The sequence below is a fragment of the Microtus pennsylvanicus genome, chromosome 4 (assembly GCF_037038515.1).
Source record: "Microtus pennsylvanicus isolate mMicPen1 chromosome 4, mMicPen1.hap1, whole genome shotgun sequence".
NCBI classification, from domain to species: domain Eukaryota; kingdom Metazoa; phylum Chordata; class Mammalia; order Rodentia; family Cricetidae; genus Microtus; species Microtus pennsylvanicus.
The window spans coordinates 21,150,896-21,167,190 of NC_134582.1; the positions used below are offsets into that span (position 1 = coordinate 21,150,896).

Below are 16,295 nucleotides of genomic sequence, written 5' to 3' on the forward strand. Positions count from 1 at the left end.
CAGGACAGAAATTTCAAGAACCCCCTCCCCGCCTTGTAAGAGGTACCTGAAGTTCCTCTTGGAAAAGTTCCAGACTGTGTATACACTGGTATTTCTCTGCATGTTTTTGCTAATGCTTAATCCATAAATTAGGCACTGTAAGAGACTACCAACAATAGCTAATCATAAAAGAGAATTATATTAATAATATACTATATTAAAAGTTATGCAAATGTGACTTCTGTCTCTCTTGTTCTCCAAATATAATTCCCTATTGTACTATGAGAATGTTCTGGATTGCTGTTGACGGAGGACAACTGGCTGTGGAAACTGGAGCAGTGGGTGTGGAGGGCGGTGTGCATTGTCTGCCTCTCTGGGAAGCAGGGCTTACATGAATGTTGTATATATAAAGTATGTATTTATAGTGTGTGTGTGTGTGTGTGTGTGTGTGTGTGTGTGTGTGTAAAATATGTGTACCATTCTATCTTGGAACCAGGGTGTTCTCTGGCCTCATCTGGCTTCCTTCAAGCTCCAAGTGATCCAAATGCCCACCATCTGTTCCAGGGTGCTAGTCGGTATCCTCAGTGGCAAAGAAGTATTTTCGCTGACCTGGGACCAGCAGTACCAAGGCCACAGAACCCGCCCATTTTGCTTCACTCTCTCAATCCTTCCCTCTGACCCTCAGATCCTGCCATATCAACTGAGTGGATGTTGAGCGTGTAAAGGTTGTTTCTACCTCTCACGAACTTTGATCTATGTTTATTTGCTGAGTCCTTTCTCTAAGATGTGTAACTTTGACAGTCACCATTATATTAATAAAAACTTACATTCAGCTTTGAGTGATGGTGAGCTGAGAGATAGTAGCTTAAACGCATGAATTTTTCTTCACAAAAAATAAGCATAGCGAGAGGTAATATGGGCTGATGGAAGGGATCATGATGTCATCAGGGGCACCTAGTTGGGGTATTCACCAATCTGATTATAGGGGAGGGCCAGTTCAGGCACCCTCTCCACTATCGCTAAGGGTCTTATCTGGGGTCATCCTGTGGATTCCTGGGAAATTCCTTAGCACCAGGTTTCTCCCTAACCCCATAATGGCTCCTTCTATCAAGATATCTCTTTCATTGCTCTCCCACGCGGTCCCTCCCCCAATTCGACCATCCCATTCCCTCATGTGCTCACCCCAATACCCTCCCCTCTACTGCCCATCAGCCCCCAGCTTACCCAGGCCATCTCATCTATTTCCCCTTCCCAGGACGATCTATGCGTCCCTCTTAGGTTCTCCTTGTTACTTAGCTTCTCAGGAGCTGTGGACTGCAGTCCGGTTGTCCTTTGCTTTACACCTAGTATCCGCTTATGAGAGAGTGCATACTGTGTTTGTTATTCTGAAACCACGCTACCCCACTCAGGATGTTTTTTTTCTAGTTCCATCCATTTGCCTGCAAATTTCATGATGTTATTGTTTTTTACAGCTGAGTAAATAAATACTCCCTTGTGTAAATTTACCACACTTTCTTTATCCATTCTTTGACTGAGGGGCATCTAGGTTGTTTCCAGGTTCTTTCCAGGTTCTGGCTATTATGAATAATGCTGTTATGAACATAGCTGAGCAAGTGTCCTTGTGGTATGATTGAGCATCCTTTGGGTATATGCTCAAGAGCGATATCACTGGGTCTCGAGATAGATTGATTTGCAATTTTCTGAGAAATAACCACGCTGATTTCCAAAGTGGCTGTACAAGTGTGCACTCCCACCAGCAGTGGAAGGATATTCCTCTTCACATCCTCCCCAGCATAAGCTGTCCTCAGTGTTTTTGATCTTAACCATTCTAACAGGTGAAGATGGTATCTCATAGTCATTTTGTTTTGCATTTCCCTGGTGCCTAAGGATGTTTGAACTATTCCTTAAAAGTCTTTTGGCCATTTGAGATTCTTCTGTTGAGAATTCTCTGTTTAGATCTATATCCCATTTTTTTTTAAGTTGGATTATTTGGTATTTTGATATCTAGCTTCTTGAGTTCTTTATTTATTTTGGAGATCAGTCTTCTGTCAGATGTAGGGTTGATGAAAATCTTTTCCCATTCTGTAGGCTGTTATTTTGTCTTATTTACCTTATCCTTTGCCTAACAGAAGCTTTTCAGTTTCAGGGTGTCCCTGAACAAACTTCATGTATGTGATACTGGTGTTATATTCCTGTGTCTGTCCATTCAAGGATACTTTTTCTTCTATCAGGTTAGTATAACTGGCTTTATGTTGAGATCCTTGATCCACATGAATTTTGTTTATGGTGATAGAGATGGATCTATTTGTAATCTTCTACATGTTGCCATCCAGTTATACCAGCCCCATTGACTGAAGATGTTTTCTTTTTTTCATTATACAGCTTTGGATTCTTCATCAAAAATCAAGTGTTCATTGGTGTGTGGATTAATGTCAGGATCTTCGATTTGATTCTATTGGTCCACATGCCTGTTTTTATGCCAATATCAAGCTGTTTTCATTACTGTAGCCCTGTAATAGAACTTGATATTAGGGATGGTTATGCCTCCAGAAGTTCCTGTGTTTTCCAGGATTGTTTAAGCTATCCTGGGTTTTTTGTTTTTCCATATGAAGTTGAGTACTGTTCTTTCAAGGTCTGTGAAGAAGTGTGTATTGGGATTTTGATGGGGATTGCGTTGAATCTGTAGATTGTTTTTGGTAAGATTACCATTTTTATTATGTTGATCCTACCTATCCCAGAGCATGGGAGATCTTTCCATTCTCTGATAACTTTTTAAATTTCTTTCTTCAAAGATGTAAAGATCTTGTCATACAGGTCTTTCACTTGTTTGGTTAGTATTACCCAAAAATATTTTATTTATGTCTATCGTAAAAGGTGATGTTTCTCTGATTTCCTTTTCAGCCCTTTTATCATTTGTATATAGAAAGGCTATTGATTTTTTAAGTTAATTTTTCATCCTGCTATATTACTGAAGGTATTTATTGGCTGTAGGAGCTCTCTGGTAGAATTTTTGGGGTCACTAATGTATACTGTCATATCATCTGCAAATAGCAAAAGTTTGACTTCTTCCTCTCCAATTTGTATCCCCTTGATCTCTTTTTGCTGTCTTATTGCTTAAGCTAGAACTTTAAGTACTATATTGAATAGATATGGAGAGAGTGGACAGTCCCAATGTTAGTGGAATTGCTTTGAGTTTTTCTCCATTTAATTTGATGTTGGCTAGCTGTAAATTGCCTTTCTTATGTTAGGTATGTTCCTTGTATCCCTGATCTTCCCAAGACTTTTATCATGAAGGGGTGTTGGATTTTGCAAAGGCTTTTTTTGGTATCAAATGAGATGATCATGTGACTTTTTTCTTTCAGTTTGTTTATTTGGTGGATTTATATTGATAGATTTTCATACGTTAAACCATCCCTGCATCTCTAGGTTGAAGCCTACTTGATCATGATGGATGGTTTTTGTTTTGATGTGTTTTTGGATTCAGTTTGCCACAGCGTTTTATTGAGTATTTTTGCATCAATGTTCATGAGGGAGATTAGTCTGTAATTCTCTTTCTTTGTTGCATTTTTGTGTGGTTTTGGTATCAAGGTAACTGTAGTCTCATAAAATGAGTTTGGCAATGTTCCTTCTGTTTCTGTGATGCGGAACAATTTGAGGAGTATTGGTATTAGCTCTTCTTTGAAATTCTGGTAGCGTTCTGCACTGAAACCATCTGGCCCTAGACTTGTTTTGGTTGGGGCACTTTCAATGACTGGTTCTCTTTCCTTAGGGGTTGCATGTCTATTTAAACTGCTTTTCTGGTCTTGATTTAATTTTGGTATATGGTACCTATCCAGGAAATTGTCCATTTCTTTTACATTTTTCAATTTTGTTGGCATTCAGATTTTTGAAGTATGACCTAATGATTCTCTGGATTTCTTCAGTGTCTGTTGCTATATCCCCCTTTTCATTTCTGATGTGGTTAATTTGTATATTCTCTCTTGTCTTTTGGTTAGTTTGGATAAGGGTTTGCCTATCTTTTTGATTTTCTTGAAGAATCATCTCATTGTCATTGGTTCTTTGTATTGTTCTCTTTGTTTCTATTTTATTAATTTCATCCCTCAATTTGATTATTTCCTGGCATCTACTCCTCCTGCATGAGTTTGCTTTCTTTGTTCTAGAGCTTTTAGATGTGCTGTTAAGTCACTAGTGTGGATTTCTCCACTTTCTTTGGGTTGGTATTTAGTGCTATAGAATTTCCTCTTAGAACTGATTTCATAGTGTCCCATAAGTTTGGGTTTGTTGTGCATCCATTTTCACTGAATTCTAGGAAGTATTTGACTTCTTTATTTCTTCCTTGATCTATTGGTGATTCAGTTGAGCATTATTCAGTTTCCATGAGTTTGTAGGTTTTTAAATTTGTGCTGTTGAATTCTAACTTTAAGTCGTGGTAATCCAAGAAATTCAAAAGGAAGCAGAAAAGTTCATGACTCAAAAAGTAATGGAACTTTGTTTGTGCCAGAGAATACAACACAACATATCATCTGGGACAGGCAAGATGTCTCATCTGGTTGAAAACACTTGGGGCCAATCTTGACTACCCAGGTTCAATACCTGGGACCCATGTGGTGGAAAGAAAGAACCAATCTGGAAAGTTGTCCTCTGACCTTCATGTGCAGGACTTGGTATGTGTCCTCTGCCTCATCCCTCGCAACAAGTAAACACGTATAAAAAGAAAAAGGAATGTGCCGTGTGTATCTGCTGTTTAAAACACCATTTAAGCAAATAGGCAGATATTTGAGGCTTCCGCTATTACGCATTGCAAAGATAAATTCACATGAAGGTATCTGTGTTTAAAGCACGTTGTCTTAACAGACTGGATACAGGCTCCTTCACCTGCTGATACCCTCCCTTCAAAAATAGAAATTTTGGAGTGCAGTGTTGTAGGAGTCGCCTTCCAGCTGAATTCATCTTGACCGCCAATTTAGCGTAACAGTAGACTGGGCTTAGTGTGGCCTCTGTATCTTTCTACTGTTGAGAATACACTAACTTAAATCCCTCCTGGGGCTAGTAGAGTGAATTCAGGTAGGATGGTCTCCTTTTAAGATCATCTTCCATCCCTCAATTTTTACCTTTTAGAAAAAAGAGCTATTCTCAGAAATGATTTTTCAGTCAGGCTGAGCTGGTTCTCCTGCTACTGTCCTCTTGGGGGTCTACAGTGATGTCTAAAGGGTAAAACAGAGACAGTAGGAAGAATTATGGTTTATTAAGGCAGGAACTGGAAAGCCTTACCATCCATCACCGCCATGCCCCTCCATGTTCCCCCTCCCCCTGGCAGTGTGCCCAGTATAGGAGCTCATTGCGGGGTGAGAGTTCTAACAGCACAGCACTTTTATTGGATACTCTCAGAGCCTGAGGAAAGGTGGGGCAACGAGAAAGTTATGAGGAAAAAGGATCCCCCACCCCATCATCTAGCTGAAGAGCCTCTGGTCAGCTGAAAAGCAAGGATTCCCGCAACTCTTCAAGTTTTTCTCCCTTTTCTGATATGAACTTACACGTTTCTAGGAATCACACTCACACACACACAACCTTTGTGATAAAAAGAAGATGTTCTAAATCCTTGTTCAACCCTAGTGGCTCCTGGTGTTTCTTCATCAGACAATAATCCCACCCTAGGGTGATTCTTAGCAATCCCTTGAGATTTAGCTTGAGCGCCACCATATGGCATATATAGCCACTGCTGTAACTTGATCCTAACTCCCTGAGAAGCCCCCACACGCTGGGGTATGCTTGATTTATTCTCTGGGCCTCTCTCTTGCACTCATTTTAAAACTCCCATGTTTAAAATCGCTGTTCAAATATCTTCTAATTAACTTAAGCTTATCGAGAAGCCCACAGCCATGCTCAGGTGTGTGTTATTACTTCCCTCAGTGGGTTTTGTTTTCATTAAAAAATGTATTAACCTTTATTTTACATGTATGGATGTCTTGCCTGCCTGCATGTCTGTGTACCAAGTATGCACAGCGCCCATTAGGCCAGAAGAGGGCATCCGATTTCCTGGAACCAGAGTTATGGACAGGTGTGGGCCACCCTTTGGTTGCTGGGGGTCTAAACCAGGGTCCTCTGGAATGCAGCCAGTGCTCTTAAACACAGAGCTGTCTCTCCAGTCCCTCTTTCCATTTTTTTAGTCTATTTATTTATTGACTTATCTTTTTACATACTAATCCCAATCCCTCTCCCTGCTTTCCTCCCTTTTCCCACATCTTCCCCCTACTCCACCACCATCCACTCCTCCCCTAGGAAGTCAACTAAGTCTGTTCCATCATCTTGTTGAGGCTGGACCAACTGTACCACCCACCATATCTAGTCTGAGCAAGGTATCTCTCCATAGAAAATGGGCTCCACCAACCAGCTTGTGTTTTTATTTAATTTAAAGTTTTAATCTTTCCATCTCATTGTAAATTACATCCTTTTGACAATGTAACAAACAAAACAAAAACCCAACCATAGAATCACATATATAAAGCATATAGAAGATTCATGATTTAACTGACACTAATACTGATAATACTTACTATTAATATGGTAATTAATATCTTATCAATAAGAACCTTGGTGGTTGTTTTATACTAAAGATGACAAGTGGATTAAAAGGATGCAGGCCTTGAAAAGATATACTAATAAAAAAAAACATAAATGCTCAGACATTGACAGAGGAATTTAGAGCAGAATTTGCCACATCATTGCATTGTGAAACTGGAGAAGAACAGCCTTGGTGAGGGTCAGTATGCTGATATGCAAAGACAGTGTATGTTGGATGATAACACCCTGGTTCTATGTTTTATAGCAGCTTTGAATACTTGGACAAGGTTGAAGAATCAGGAAAGAAGAGTGAATCATTTACTAAAATTACACAAGGCTCAAAAGAAGCTTTCGCTGATGTTTTTTACATAGATTAACATCAGCTGTTGATGAATATTATCTGTGATTTGATGTTGGGCAAATATTAATCGAATTAGGCCTTTAAGGACAAGATTAGCACCCATAGAAGAATGGATCAGACAGACAATTGATATTGTCCCTCATACGTCTAATGATGATACTTGGATAGGAGCATTGCTTTCTAAAAATATGGAGAAAAATCAAAATTTTAGATGTTTTAATTGTGGTAGACAAGGTCATTTGAAAAAGGAGTGTAGGGAAATTGCTCCTAGAAATAATGTTATAGAAATAATTCAAACAGAAGGCCACAGTCTTTTGGAGTGTGCAGAAGATGTAGCAGAGGCTGGCACTGGAATAAAGAATGTAGATCAACAAGGGGCAGGCAAGAAAACCCTTTGCCATTGGGAAGTACCCGCTGGGGCCTCTTGCAGGCCCCAATGTCAAAGGTAGTTCAAACATTGCCTGCCAACCATGGGGAAAACCCTCTACACAATGATTAAATGATATAATGCCTCTTGTTAAAAACCATATGGCTCTAGATGTCAGAACAGCTTTAGAAAATAAAACAAAATTTGCAGGAGAAACCATAAAGCAAATATTTTGGCAAACTTCTATAAATGCTCAAAAGCCAAAGTTAAAAATGTGAATGAACAGCATAGAACTTGAGGGTTTGGTAGACACACGTGCAGATGTCACAATAATTGCACCAAAATCATGGCATCCAGGTTGGCCTCTTCAGGAAGCAAATGTTCAGCTTTTAGGGATGGGCAGGTTGACTCAAGTAAAACAAAGTGCAAGGTGGGTGGAATGTATAGGGCCCGAAGAACAGCTAGGAAAATTGAAACGATATGTGGCTAGCATACTGATGAATTTATGGAAACATATGTATTACAGCAATGGAAAACACAGATTAACATTCCCCCAATCTCAGAAACAAGCTATAAATTAGGGAATGCTTATGAGAGAAATATCAAAAGATACTATCAAGAACAGGCACAGACTGTTCAGGTTATACATAGGCAGGACACAAAAGCTGTTGGTCTTTCAAAGGTACCAACAGCCCTACCTTTAAAATGGTTGACTAACAAACCTGCTTGGATGGAACAATGGCCTCTGACAACAGTAAAATTGCAGGCCTGAGAACAGCTAGTAAAGTAGCAGTTAAATGTTCAACATATTGAAGAATCAACCAGTCCTTGGAATTCTCCTGTATTTGTTATTAAAAATAAATCTGGAAAATGGAAGATGGTAACAGATCAAAGAGAAGTAAGTAAGATGATTCAACCAATGGACTCTTTACAGTCTGGAATTCCCTGTCTTCTTTATTACCTAAGGGATGGCATATTATAGTGATTGATTTAAATGACCACTTTTTTTTATTATACCATTACAACAACAGGATAGAGAAAAATTTGCCTTCACAGTGTCTACTTACAATAATTCTCAGCCTGCTAAGAGATATCAATAAAGATTCTTCTACAAGGTATATTGAACAGCTCCACTATGTGCCAATATTTTCTATGACAGCAGTTGGAAATAATTCATGTACAGTTTCTTCAACCTATAATTTATCATTTTATGAATGATATATTGCCTAATTCAAATATAGATACTTTAGAAAAATGTTTGAAGAAGTAAAGAAAATTTTGCCTTGCTGGGGATTACAAATTGCTCCTGAAAAAAAAAAAGGAGAGATTCTGTTGATTACTTAGGATATAAAATAGGTTTACAAAAAATTCAACCTCAAAAGGTACAAAGCAAAAGAGATCAATTGCAGACTATTAATGACTTTCAAAAATTGTCAGGAGACATTTTCTATCTGCAGTTCACTATTGGAACAACAACTCAAGAACTGAGTAACTTGCTTCAAACTTTAGAAGGTAACAAGGACTTAAATAGTCCAAGAGAACTATCAGCTGAAGCTGAGAGAGAATTGGCTTTGGTGGAAAAGAAATTACAGGGTGTCCATGTGGATCATTTATATCTGGAGCTTGGTTGCATTCTGGTTTTTTACCCTCTAAGCATTCCCCTACAGGGATTTCAATGCAGAGGGAAGATAGTATCTTAGAGTGTATATTTTTACCACACAAGCCAAGTAAAAAAAATGCAGACATACATGGAAAACATTTCTGAGTTGTTTCTAAAAGGAAACTTAATACTTCATTAGTTGACAGGAATGGATTCAGCAGAAACTGTAGGATGTTTTACTAATGCTGAAATTGCTTCATTATGGGCAGTAAATGAAAAATTGACAAAGAGCTTGAAATAATTTTGGCAGAAAGATAAGTAACAAATATCCAAAAAAGCAAGAGATTTCAGTTTATAAAAAAGACTATTGGATTTTACCTCATCTAGTAAAAGGTATTCCAATTTCTGGAATCCCTATATTCTCTACTGATTAAATAAATCAGGAAAGGTAGGTTATAAGTCAGAAAAAGTAAGTAAAGTGGAAACCAAGATATGTACTACATTGGGGAAAGAGTTTTGCTTTTATTTCAACAGGAGAAGAAAAGGCTATGGATACCATCAAAATTAATAAAGATTCAATTCAAACAGGAGAGACCTCTTGCTCAGGAGAAGTGATAGTTCATCAGCTGCAACAGAGGTGGTGATTGAACACGTCAAAAGGAAAAACTCAACAAAATAGGGTAGGGGCACGGTTTTGTCTCCTGGCAATACCAACTTACTTCAGAGAAGATGATGGGCATTGAAGAAACTCCTTATGGAGTTCCTTTCATTGTGGCAAGGTTAGCCACTGAGCAAAGAAATTGTTTTTGCCTTTTACTGATGACAATGTGCTGTGTAACTGGACATGCAGGACACACAGGAAAAAAAAAACTGATGAATTTTGCCAAAAACAAGGCAGGGAAGTCTTTCAAAATTCCTGCTGTACAGAAGAGTCTGTCAGATCGTCTAAGTTCACAGAGAAAAGTGACTAATAAACTTTGACAATACAAGGCTGGACAGTCCTTCAAATTTCCTGCTTCACTGAGAAGTCTGCTTGATACTCTAGGTCTGTGGGTTGAAGATGGATGCCCCAAGGTTGCAGAAAGACCTTTGGGTGACTGTCCAGGCAGTCAGATGTCTCTGTCATTTCTAGATTTTTAGAAGTTGTTTGCAATGCACTTTTTGTTTACTCAAATAATATTATCCTTCTGGGGTCTTTGATGGAGTTAAAGACTAGATATAGTTGCAGTTTTCCTTAGTTATGATAGAGAGTAAAATAGGTATAAGACTTTAGATTCGATAAGATAGGATAGATAATGGAGTATTTTCTTTTAATTTGCCAGACACAAATGAACTGGAATTCATTATATTGTGACTGCAATCTCTACTTGATAATTGTTCTTATCGTATTATGTACGTTAAACATAGTAAGACTGTACACAGTAAGATTTTTTTTGTTTAGATGAGAAGGGGCAAATGTTGTAGAATATTATTTTAAGGTGGATTACATTTGTTTATGCTGTGGGACATTTGTTTAATGATGCAAAGATGTGTTTGATTAAATAAAATTCGCCTGTGGTCAGGAGACTGAGACAGCAACTAGTTGACAGGAAGTGGTCTGGAGGAGCCAGGAGCAGCGCACTGGGGTCTTTGGAGAGATGAGAGAAGAGGTGAACTACTTGCTATTCAGCCTCTCTGGGGAGCAGAATTTCACCTCAACCCTTGAATCTTGAGTTCTTTAGAGGGACAAGGATTTAGTTAAGTTCCCTTCTTAGCTTTGAAAGAATTGGTGCCCGAGGGAACAGAATTCCCCAGCCGCTGCTGATAGTGGTGGAGTTGCAGTTGCGGATTCGGACAGCCATGGATTAAAAGGCAGCAATAATTTTAAAAAGAGGACAACAGATTTATTGTTCCTATGTTACAGAATTATTTGACAAGAGAAATTGCAAGGTGGTTTTATGAGGTGCATTGTTAAGATATAGGGATGAGAGGGAAGTGCTGAGCGCTAACAGTTAACAGCTACCTTTTAAATACTCCTGGAGACCTTTGCCTGCCTCCCTTCTGACCCCAGCGACTTGTTGGTAGTTGGGTAAGCTCTGAGAGCCTTAGGGATGCAGCTGTAGAAACAGCACCTCTCATGCTGCATGGGAGGTGCGATTCATACTCCAAACAGCCGCCAGCAACGCTGCACATGCGGGTATGAATCTTGCAACCATAACACTGTTATCCTGTTACACCATCGTTTGTTCTGGTCCCAAGGTCCTAAACACGCGCCACAACTCAGCAGAATGTGAGCTTGCTGCAATTACAGTTTCTCGAAGTCTTAGGAGACTTAGCGCCCTCTGTTCCACCGCCTTCGGTGACTGATCCCTAGACGTGACTTGGCCGAGAGCGAGCGCGGCTCCTCTTACCGAATGAGTTCAGGTCCCCGGCTCTCAGTAACCCCGCCAGCTTTCCGGGCTGGCACGGTCACCGACCCCGGCCTGCAGCCAAGCCTACAGTGGATGGGAAAGTGACGCGAAGCTCGTGGGGGCGCGCGACTGTGAAGCAGGGAGCAGGAGTGCCCTGAGAGCCAGGATCACAGGATAGGCTTAAGATGGTCACGGTCAGGGGTGGCCACCTGCCTCTGGGGCGCTAGGACCTCGCACTAGAGCAAGGCTGCGTAAACCAGCCCCAGGCCTGGCAGCCCAACACCTCTCCGCCCCAGGGAGGGATCGAGGGAGGGCAGACGGCGGGACCCGCCCCCGGCCCCAGCTCCAGCTTGGTCCCCAAGCCGCGCGCGGCCACGGCCGCTGCTAGGGGGAGGCGAGAAGCTCCTCCCTGGAGCAGAGAAACCAGTTTGTCCGGTCCGACAGAGCGGAGGGAAAAGGGCGGCCGCCGAGGAAGGGCGCACTGACGCGGGCCGGGGGAAGGCGGGGAGCCCTTGGCGAGCCACGAGAGCCGGAGGAGTCGCGGCCAACTGGACAGGCTTCCCGGGGCCCCCGGCCAGCCCCTGTGTGCCATGCAGCGCTAGCGCAGCCGCAGCGCTGGGGCCGGGCGGGAGGCGGCCAGGTGCGCACAAGCCTTGGAGCGGCGCGCACCCCGCGGATGCCCCAGCTGGGGCCCAGTGAGCACTAGGTAAGAAGGGCAAAGCGCCGGTGTTCCCCGACCTCTGGGATCCAATCAGCTCGGCAGGGTCCCCTGACTCCTTCGGTTAGTGGATTTCACGCATCCCCGATGCGGTGGCAGCAGCTGTCCGAGCCCCCAGGCTCCCGAGCCCGGACAAGTGGTATTTGGGGGGGCTGGGGTGGTGGTACCGGAAGTTTCAGCCCCCGCCGCGGTCCACAGTTGGCAAAGGACAAGCTGAGCGACATTCCCAGTTCTTTAGGGTTTTCACCTGTTCGGGGGAGGAATCTCCCGGGAGCTGTTTGGGTATTATATTTTTCATTGGTTTGCTACACACATGTCGGGAGTTAAGATCCCAGAGTTAAGCCAAGAAAGGATTGGGGATCTTTGAAAAGTGTCTCTGTCTGTCATGAGAGGACCACCGCCCTTCTGGGAATCTTCCACTGATCGACTTTGGGGCATAGGCGATCCAGTGCGCCCGAAAATGACCTTAGGGAGGAGTGTTTCTGGCCGCGGCGCACCTGCTGGGAAGGATGGAGGGAGTGAGACTCATTGCCTCCCAAGCTCCTTCAGTGCGCCTCAGTGAAAGAGTGGGGGAGTAATAGAGAAAACACATAGTTTTCTGGGTGACTGTGGGGTCGTGCCCATTAACTCCGACGCATCTCCGCCGGCTGGCTGTCCTTAATCCCCGGGTTGATGCCTGGAGCTGTCACTTCTCGGCGCCTGTTGAAGGAAAACGCGTCAGGCGGCGGGAGATGAGGCATGGAACAGGGCCGGGGCTTTAAATCATTTCTTGGCTAACTCTCTCAGCCCGAAGAGAAAGAAATGTCTGGCCAGCTCCTCCAAGAGAGTTGTAGGCGTGTACGTCTCTGCCCTGGGAGGCTTTGAATGTAGATCTCTAGACCGCTGTGGCAAAGAGCACCAGCGGCAGGGGATTGGCACAAGACAGCGAAAGGCTCTATATGAGACCCAGCAAGCTCCCTGGTCCCCTTGGCCTGCCCTCGGTGCTTTAGGCATTCTTCTAGCTCTTCTCTGGTGGTTATTAGCTCTGTGGAGTCCCCCTGGCTCCGCGAATCGCCCACTCTGTTAGAGCGAAGGAAAGATTCGCTCCCCCACCCCTTTTTAAAAAACGTATTGCTTTAGAAATTCTTCCCCTTAACCCCTAGAACATTAAACCAGATAACACGAGTGAAGTACGTGAAGACACCAGGCACTCCTTGGCCACAGGGGAAGGCTAACTGCCTCGAGGAAGAAAAGCTATAAAGGCTGTATATATTTATTACCCATGGATAGTAAAGAGAGGTCCGTTTCCAAAGAGGAAAACCAAAGGATACATGAGGTCAAAGCTCTGGTTTTCATCGTCTAAGCAGAACCCTTGTGTTAGGTTAAAGTGCCGTTCGTTCCTCCATCTTTTGTTAAGACCTTATTAAACCCGATTATAAATGCATAGACTGTGCGAAGGATGATGAATGGTTATTAGCTGATTAATTTCAGGGGAGCAGTCACACCTGCCTCCAATTACTCTTCTGAAGCTGCTAATGGTTTTCTTTATGTAGCGATATTTCCTTGTTCTTTTCAGTGAGAGTCCGTAAGCGCCGTGTTCGTTTATCGTCTTCTAAGGACCGCACTGGGATAATTTTCACCGGTTCTTTGTGTTGGGCACCAAAGAGAGGCCAAAGGACCCGTGTGGCTTACTTGATACCAACCAACACATCCAGCACGCCTGTCAGCTCCGCGTTGGCCACCTTCAAATTCTCCTTGTTATTTAAGGGCAATTCACACCCAAGTTTACTGGTTATCTCTTCCTAATAGGGGACTTCAGGGGATTTTCTTTTTCTGTTTAAGATGGTGATTTAAAACAGAGATTTCCGGGAGCAAATGATTTAGTTAAAAACAAGTCTTAACTGGGAAGTAAACCAAGTTCAGTGCCAGCTCCACGTTCAGCCTCACTTCAGGTGTTAGGATCTTGGAGCTGAGGGAAAGCGTCACCTGGGCTGCTGAGTGCTTCCTCTGTCCCACCCCATTCCCATCCCCCACACCCCAGCACCCCCAACCCCCAATCCCCCCCCCACTTTAAAGCAAGGAGTAGTAGGAAATGCGTGGTTTTAGAGTTCAGCAGGTATCTCGCTAGTAACAACGCCAGTTTGCTCGTTTATTAAGGGTGAAAAAGATAAACATTATTTGGGGTGGGGAGGGTTGGCGAGAAGGAAGAGGGTGTGTGTGTCCTTTACAAATGGTAGATGTTTGAATGCTGCTTTATTTTCTTTCTTGGAAGAATGTTCTTATTTTTCATTATCTGTCTTGATTATCATGGTTATCTCCAGACCGGTCTCCTTTGTTGACCTCAAGCTTGCTAAGGAGTGGTCAATGACCTTGAATTCCTGATGCTCGCCTTCCCTAGTGCTGAGACTGGGACCACACCTGGCTTATTTTATTATGTAAATCCTAATTTTTGCTGCCCTGGGTATAAGCTAGCCACAGAGTTACCATTGAACTTCCCTCCCAGATTTTGACATGTCTGTAAAAAGCCAGTCTGAGTCTTTGGTACTTACCCATTATTACTGCTTGGTACTGGAGTCTGAACATGTTAACAGGAACATTAGTATGTTAACATTTTATTGCCTTACTACTAAATTCTGTGCTAGTTTTTCAGAAGCCATATTCATGGTCCACAGGCGATTTTTATAACTCTAGAGAGCTTTTAATTCTACCATTGGCTTTGCTCTTTCGTTTTAGTTTGTAAAAGAAACCTTTGGACCTTTGGATACAGAGGAACTGACTCTTTAGGGGCAAGTACAAGTTTTGCTGGGTCCATTCCTCATACGAGCTCCTGCCAAGAGGGCCTTTAAGGTTTAAGAACTTACTTTTAGTTCTATGTCTGCTTCTAGGTTTATCTCCCAGAGGAATTTTTCTTTGCAGGGGGTGGGGTGTCTTTGGGTATCGTGTGAGGGTTTTTTTTTGTTTTGTTTTGCCATTTTTATGTCATTCTATCAGATCCAGCATTTATTGATAGGTTTTTTTTTTTAGTGTAACAACTTGCGTCCAAAGAGGCTGAATTAACACACACACTCACACACACACGGCTCATCTTTTTCATCCTCCCGCTTATGTTATTCCTGAATCCCATCCCAGTGCCCATGCAAAAGCAATGCCAAATCTAAGAGTTTCTGTAGCTCTCCATGTCAATAAGGACCTAGTTTCATGGAGGATGGTTATAGAAAAAAATGCATATGTGAATATATGTGATTGTGGCATATATACCTTCTTTCTCACTTTTATTCTTATAAACCAGGAGACTTATCAGTTCATACGTAGGCACAGAGTAGTAAGCCTCCCGATAGTTCTGAGCAAATTGCCCCTTTTAAATAAATTATCTGCCCACAGTGGGACCTGTTCTGATAACTGGTCCCAGTGAACAGAGTCCAGAAGCAGTGGCAAGGCAGAGATGCTGGCTTCTACCTCCTCTGCCCCAGGTTGGTGCCTACACCTGCTCCATTGTTCTCCAGTTATCTAACCTAGGGAGTGTACAGCCGCCTGGCCTCTCCACCTGGAAATGGTGTGATGGAATGAGTTTTCAAATGAAGCACTTGGGAAAGGAGAGTACGCAGAGCTTACTAAAGGGTGGTCATTGGTGCGGCTGTGTTGGCGCTGGTGCTCCGTGTGCAGTGCCTTTCCCCTGGGCTGTGGGGAACACGGGATTCATCTTATATGTTAGCATTTGTTTAGCAAACACAGGTGCACATTTGCACCTGGACATGGGAAGAAAGTTTCTAAACTTCAAATCCTTGTCATTGTTCTGAAGTGCTTCGGTGACTAGGGAGCTAATCTGACCTCTCACCTTTCAGGAGGATGAGTTCAGTCTGTCACAGCCCAGGGACTCAGGATGCCCTCAACTGGGTGCTACCCGCCTCCTGCCCAACAGAGGCTCATAGGACACTCAGAACACTACAGTGCCTTCTTTACCCCTTGAGTTTCGGCATCGTTCATCTCCTTCCTCCTCTTTCCTCCCAGGTTCATACTGAGTAGTATGTGAGCCTCATGGTTTGTGGAGCCTGGGTACATACCGGTGAAACTTGAAGCAACCTCATTCATTCATTCCCTTCAATTAGGCCAATAGTTGACCTCCCTGTTTTAGGGAAGGTTGTCGAGTTTATTAAGGGTCTGAGTTGGTTTTCTTCTTTGATAAGATTTCTGTTTAGGAGCTGGAGAGATGGATTGACAGCTAAGAGCACTTGCCGTACTTGCAGAGGACCCAAGTGTAATTCACAGCACGGGCTTGGTGGATCACAACCCTCTGTAACCTCACTCAGGTGGTCCGATGCTCCCTTCTGGCCGCCAAGGGT

At 42.8% G+C, this 16,295-nt stretch overlaps 1 protein-coding gene across 1 annotated transcript in view; it reads left to right on the plus strand.

Annotated features, from left to right (window-relative positions):
- The first annotated feature begins 11,634 nt into the window (after nt 1–11,634).
- The window catches only part of Atp8b1 (ATPase phospholipid transporting 8B1), a 113,546-nt gene continuing 108,885 nt past the window's right edge, over nt 11,635–16,295 (plus strand). The window contains exon 1 of the mRNA XM_075968479.1: nt 11,635–11,964. The gene's annotated coding sequence lies outside the window, so the exon portion shown is untranslated. The remainder of the gene's footprint in view (nt 11,965–16,295) is intronic.